The sequence below is a fragment of the Vanessa atalanta genome, chromosome W, assembly GCF_905147765.1.
Source record: "Vanessa atalanta chromosome W, ilVanAtal1.2, whole genome shotgun sequence".
Lineage (NCBI taxonomy): Eukaryota > Metazoa > Arthropoda > Insecta > Lepidoptera > Nymphalidae > Vanessa > Vanessa atalanta.
The window spans coordinates 7,261,372-7,268,911 of record NC_061901.1 but is presented as its reverse complement, the minus strand read 5'-3'; positions in this window follow the sequence as shown (position 1 = coordinate 7,268,911).

The following is a 7,540-nucleotide window of genomic DNA, read 5'->3' as shown; positions in this document are numbered from 1 at the left end:
CGACAGACGATATTGAGCGATGTTCTGGTTGTAAAAATAAACTACGCAATATCGAATTTCTTACTTGCTTAACATGCGAGTCTTAATACGAAATTGAATGCGTAAATATTAGTTTAAAACAGTTCAATGAGATGGTCGATAAGTATAACTGGAAATGTCCAGAATGTTATAGTAAGCAACCGAAAGTAGGAAACATAAATACACCCGTTCGACAAACGTTTACTGGCGCTAGTGGCACTAAATTGGTTAAAGGATTATCAGAATCTTCAAACGTTACTACACGTAAGAAATTAAGCAAATCTCAAGGTGTTTCGACGAGCAGCGATAACTATGGCTCTGTAACCGAGAGTACACTTCGTGATATTATTAAACAAGAACTCTCAAATACAATAAAGTCATTAGTTATATCACAATTAAACGCAATAAACGAACAAATGGCAAGTTTCTGTGAATCTCTCTCATTCATTAATATCCAGTATGAAGAAATGAAAACAAAATTGGAAGAAAAAACTGCCGTAATTGATAAGTTAAAAACTGATAATGAATACCTTAAATCTTCAGTAAGAGAACTTAGTAATAAACTTAATACCGTAGAATTACATATGAGGGAATGTAATGTCGAAATAAATGGTATTCCTGAACACAAATCGGAAAACTTAGTATGCACTGTAATTCAGTTGGGGCAAGTCGTAAGCCATCCTCTCTCTATTGATGATGTCCAGAGCGTTACTCGAGTTTCTAAGCTTAATAGAAGTAGCGATAAACCACGCTCAGTTGTTGTTAAATTGCGTAGTGGTAGACAACGTGATGCGCTTTTGGCAGCTGTCGTGATTTTTAATAAAGCTAATGCTCAAGACAAACTAAGCACCCATCATCTAGGTATTGGTGGCACACGGAAACCCGTTTACATATCCGAACATCTAACTCCTACAAATAAAGCTCTGCACGCAGCTGCTCGCTTAAAAGCTAAACAAATGGGCTATCATTTCACTTGGGTGCGCAATGGAAGAATTTATGTGCGAAAGGATGAATTCAGTCAAGCAAAATTAATAAAAAATGAAGATTCTCTAAAACTAATAAATTGAAGGAAATAAAAAAAACGGAAATGTTATAGTGCTCAGTTATATCCCAATGCTCGAAATCTACTATCAAAACGTTAGAGGTTTAAGATCCAAAACAAATGATGTGTTCAAAAATATGTATATTAATTACGGATTATAAAATAATTGCTTTCACTGAAACTTGGCTAAATTCTAGTATCTCTAGTAACGAATTGTTTGATGCCCGCTATGTCGTATATAGAAGAGATCGATTGTGTTGTCAAAATACCAAAAAAGATGGAGGAGGTGTATTGATTGCAATCTCACGCGAAATATCTTCGTCTCGAATGTTGAATTGGGAAATTGATAATGAAGCTTTATGGGTTGTACTAGAAATAAATGTAGATAATACTGTAAAAAAATAGCAATTTGTGTAGTGTATCTAACCCCCCTGGTAAAATTAGAGACTTTAAATAAATTTCTAGAGAGTGTTGATAATGTTATTATCCAGGTGGAAGATATAATTATCTTGGGAGACTTTAACGTGAGCTTCATAAACTGGAATACGAATTGTAACAGTCAATATGCCACTCCTTCAAATTATACTTCTCCATTGGATTATGCATTAGTTGATTTTTTGTCTATTAACAATTTCTCTCAATTCAATACTGTTAAAAATTGTGACAATAAACTTATAGACTTGGTTATAAGTAATTTATCAAATTTATCAGTTAGTAAACCTCCAGATCTGCTAAGCAAACTTGATTCATACCATCCTCAGTTATTAATAAAAAATTTATATACACATGTTTCTTGTCTTAGCCTAAACGATGTCCTAAATATAACTATTATAAAGCTATTATTATTTTACACTTCAATTGTTAACGAATTAAAACACATAGATTGGTTTAAAGAATTTTCTACTTGTAACGATGTTAATGCCATGGTCAAGATTTTCTATACTTCTCTGTTCAACATTATTACAAAATTTGTACCTATGCGTAAACTACGCGATGCTAGATTTCCCATATGGTTTAAACAAAATTTTATTATATTAATTGCTGAAAAGGAGAGAATTCGTGAACGATTTAATAAATACGGAAATCCAAGAGACAATTTAGAATTTAAGATACTTCGCAGACGTTGTAATAAACTTTTAAACAGATGCTACGTTAAATTTAAAAACCAAACTCAAGCCAATATCTCAAAGAATCCTAAAGCGTTTTGGAATTTCTTTAAAAACAAAAGAAGCGATGAATCTTCTTTACCTGCGTCAATGGCTTTAGACAACATTACGGCTAATTCAGGTGTTGAAATTGCTAATTTATTTGCTAACCACTTTTCCTCAGTTTTTACAAACAATAGCCACAATACAATTAGAAATTTTAATCTAAACACATCCCACACATTGGTAATGTAAGGTTTCATGAAAATGCGGTTTTGAAGCAATTAAAATCTTTAGATATACAGAAAGGTTCCGGCCCAGATGACATTCCTCCTATTTTCATTAAGCGATGTGCTTCGGCGGACACACCAAAGGAACATGTAATCAAAATCAAGGATTTAGGAGTTATAATGGATAGCAAAATAAATTTTCATGACCATATAGTTAAAACTTGCAAAGATGCTAATAAATGCCTTGGTTTCATTATTAGAATATCATCACAATTTAAGAATACCCAAGTAATAGAACAATTATATAATGCATATGTCCGTAGTAAATTAGAATATAATTTAATTGTTTGGAGTCCGCGCGAGGCAATGTACTATACTGCTAGAAAAAATTCAACGTAAATTCTGTAGATACTTATTTAAACGTAAATATGGATACTACCCTTTTCTCTATCCTTCTATATTTGTGTCAGGTATGGTTGGTTTAGATACACTTCAGCTTAGGCGGCAATCCGCACATATAAAATTTTACTATTTAATTCTAATGAATAGAGTGGATAGCATTGCTGTACGTGAATCCATATATTTGTATGTTCCCGACCAATATATGGGTGGTGTTGGAAGACGGCAACATAGATTATTTTGTTACCCACCTATGTGGCATTCTCCCCACGCTAGCAACAGCCCCACTGCTAGGGCTGTTAAACTTTTAAATAACTTCCTACTTTGTTGTCGAGATGTAGACATATTTTGTGATCCCTTTTATACTATATTTAAACAATTCTATATATTCCAGAACTTTAAAGATGTTTTGTAGTTCCTAAATAGATTTAAGCTTATTTTTTGTTTTTTTTTTTATAAATTTTATTTTTACTAAATTTTATCTCTTTCATCCTTAGTAGTATGTTTTAGTCAAATTAGTATGAATATTTAAAAAAAATAAAAAATTGTTAAGTAAATAGTGTAGATATAAGCGACTTGGTGTAATTACTGTAATGCTTATATTCTTCAAATAAAGATTATTAAAGAATCGCTTTTCCATTAACGTTAATTTTTAATCAGTCTATAAATGAAGGTATTTTTCCTGATGAATGGAAAAAAGCACGAATTGTTCCCGTTTACAAAAAAGGCGATCGGATGGATATAAAAAACTATCGACCCATATCAATTCTTTCTTGTTTTTCGAAGTTATTTGAAAAATTAGTATATCCCATAATATCTAACCATGTTGGCCGTTTTCTTACAAGTGCCAAGCACGGTTTCAGGAAAGGTCTCTCTGTCGAAACCAATTTATCAGTATTTATTTCAGACCTGTCACGTGCTATTGATATGGGACAAGAAATCGATGCAATTTATACTGATTTTAGCAGTGCATTTGATAAAGTCGACCACGTCTTATTGCTAAACAAACTAAAGCACTATGGAATAGAGGGATCTTTATTAAAATGGTTTAAATCTTATCTAGACATGCGATCCCAATGTGTTTTGAATCAAATACGTACTACGCAAAATCTGGGTACCACAAGGATCACACCTCGGGCCACTATTGTTTCTTGTGTTCATAAATGACATCACTAATGAAATATTGCATTGTAAAAGCTCATTATTTGCTGACGATTTAAAAATTTATAGAACTAATAATGACAACAGAGATGCCCTACTGGTTCAAGAAGATCTAAATAGGATATCTACCTGGTGTAATGAAAATAATATGACTCTTAATGATAACAAATGCTTTTTCATAAAATATACTAGAAAGAAAAAACCACTTGTTTCTAAGTACTATATTTGTAATAAAATATTACAAGAGGTTACTGAATTCATATATATAACCTCATTAATTTATTCTTAGAGCCAACTAGAATCACTGAATCCACTGGAACATGTATTGACAACATATTTACCAACTGTGTACCTAACCATAAATGTATTATAAATATGTTAAGTTCTGATCATTGTGGACAGTTGGCTTTATTTAATTCGCAAATAAATAATAATGCTAAGGATTTAAAACAGACATTTGTTCCAATCAATTTGTATCGAATTGAGAAGTTCAGAAGTAATATCATGGCAAAGCTCTCATATTTACAATTAAATGATAATTCTAATGAGCTTTATAACAATTTTTTTAAATTAATTAAAACAGAATTTAATGCCATATTTACTTCCAAGACAGTCTATTCTAGGAATTTTCTTAAATTTAATGATTGGGTGACTGTCGGAATTCACAAGAGTAGGCAGAGGTTGTATGAACTTTATAGTGAAAGATCATACAACCGGTCTTTTTCATTTATCAGTTATGTTAGTGCCTACTCTAAACTATTCAAACGTGTATGTCATACAGCTAAATCATTGCATAAAAAAAAAAAATTGTCGCACCTGATAAAATTAAAATGACATGGAAAATTATTATTTGTGAAACTAGAAGAGTCAAAAATAACATCTCCGACTTTAGCTTATCTATTGACAACAATTTATTTTCCATCCCGAGATGTTGCAACTGTTTTTGAAAAATTTTTTGCTGACATTCCATTTTCGACAACTAACTCATTAAATTCCTCTCCTACCGTTGCTGAATCATTATTAAAAAACCACGTGGAAGAATGTAACATTAGCTTTAAATTTAATACAGTAAGTGTAAGTGATGTAATAAGTTCCTTCAGATCACTAGATATTAAGAAAACGGCCGATCTGTGGGGGATCTCTGTCAAGGTAGTCAATTCAATAATTGATGTAATCGCACCCTACCTTGTCACTATATTTAATAAATGTGTCCTTAGTGGCGTGTTTCCTGACCTCATGAAACATAGTAGAGTATTACCAATATTTAAGTCAGGTAGTACATCAGACCCCAACAACTATAGGCCCATCTCTGTACTACCAACTCTTAGCAAGATCTTTGAAAAGTTATTACTAAATAAAATGCTAGTACATTTTAACAATAACAAGTTGCTACACAAGAAACAATTTGGATTTACAAGGGGTCGCTCGACAACTGACGCTGGTGTTGAGCTCGTTAAAAATATTTACAGGGCCTGGGAGGAGTCACGGGATGCCCTAGGGATATTTTGTGATTTATCTAAGGCCTTTGATTGTGTGCAACACGAAACTTTGGTCAGGAAGCTACGTCATTATGGAATTAGGGACACTGCACTCAGTCTTCTGATTTCGTATCTGAGCAATCGGATTCAGAGGGTTGATGTAAATGGAAACAGATCTCCCGGGTCTGCAGTTAATGTGGGGGTCCCTCAAAGATCAATTCTTGGACCATTTCTCTTCCTTGTTTATAGTATAAATGACCTGCCACATCTCCTAGGTGATAAACTCGAGATAGTATTGTTTGCTGATGATACTTCTTTAATTTTTAAAATAAAAAGACGTCTTTCAATATATGACGATGTGAACAATACTCTCTCTGAAATAGTAAATTGGTTTAGTGTTAATAATTTAATGTTAAATAGCAAAAAGACTAAATGTATTAAATTCACTACTCCCAATGTAAGATGTGTGAAAACGAGTGTACGTTTAAACGGGGAAGCATTAGATGTTTTGGAATCAACAGAGTTCCTTGATATGACAATAGACTCTAAGCTCCAATGGGGCCCCCATATAAATAAATTGGCGAATAGACTCAGCTCTGCAGCCTATGCGGTAAAAAATATTAGACTTTTGACTGATGTGGATACGGCTCGGCTTGTGTACTTCAGTTATTTCCATAGTATAATGTCGTATGGCATCCTACTCTGGGGTAATGCAGCTGACATTAATACTACTTTTGTACTGCAGAAGAGGGCTATTCGTGCAATTTATAACCTGGGCCCAAAAGATTCGTTAAGAGGTAAATTTAAAGAAATTAAAATCATTATTTTAATTTCACTCATCACTGTCGCTTCTCAATTTGTTTTTGATAATGTTATGTATGTACGCAAAAACATAAATGATTTTCCCAGAAATTGTGACGTACATTCTATTAACACTAGGAACAAGAATAAACTTGTTACTCCAAGTACCCGATTACAGCAGTTGCCGAATCATTAATGAAAGAAAATGTACGTGAATGCAAATCAAAATTTAATTTTACCCCTGTAAACACCAATGACATAATTTGTACATTTAGGTCATTAGACATTAAGAAAACTGCTGATCTATGGGGTATTTCTGTAAAGGTGATTAATTCAATTATTGATCTAATTGCACCTTATCTTGCGATAATATTCAATGATTGTGTTCAACGTGGTGTATTTCCTGACCTGATGAAACATAGTAAAGTCATTCCAATATTTAAATCTGGTAGCTCTTCAGATCCTAACAATTATAGGCCAATCTCGATACTACCAACCCTCAGCAAAATATTTGAAAAAATTATTTTAAATCAATTATTAGCATATTTCAATAGATACAATCTGCTTCATAGAAAACAATTTGGATTTACGAGGGGTCGCTCGACTACCGACGCAGGTATCGAACTAATAAGAAATATCTATGAAGCCTGGGAGAGGTCGCAGGATGCCTTAGGGATTTTCTGCGACTTATCCAAAGCCTTTGATTGTGTTCAACATGAAACTCTGGTCAGGAAACTATATCACTATGGAATTAGAGAATGTGCACTCGACCTTCTGACTTCTTATCTTAACAATAGAATTCAGAGGGTTGACGTTAAAGGGACAAGGTCTCCTGGGGTCTTAGTTGGTATGGGGGTCCCACAAGGATCAATTCTTGGACCTTTTCTATTCCTCATATATATTAATGACTTGCCCTTTCTTGTTGGGAACAAACATGATATAGTATTGTTTGCTGATGATACCTCTTTGGTTTTTAAAATTAATAGGAAACAGGTACAGTATGACGATGTAAACAATGCTATGTCTGATATAGTACACTGGTTTAGCGTAAATAATCTTAGGCTGAATAATAAAAAAACTAAAATTGTAAAATTTAGCACACCAAACGTGCAAAATGTAAAACCCGATGTACTTATCAATGGGGAATCGATGGATCCAGTTGAAACAACTGAATTTCTTGGCCTTACTCTTGATGCCAAATTACAGTGGCTCCCCCATATAAACGGATTGGCGGGTAGACTGAGTTCTGCGGCATTTGCGGTCAAA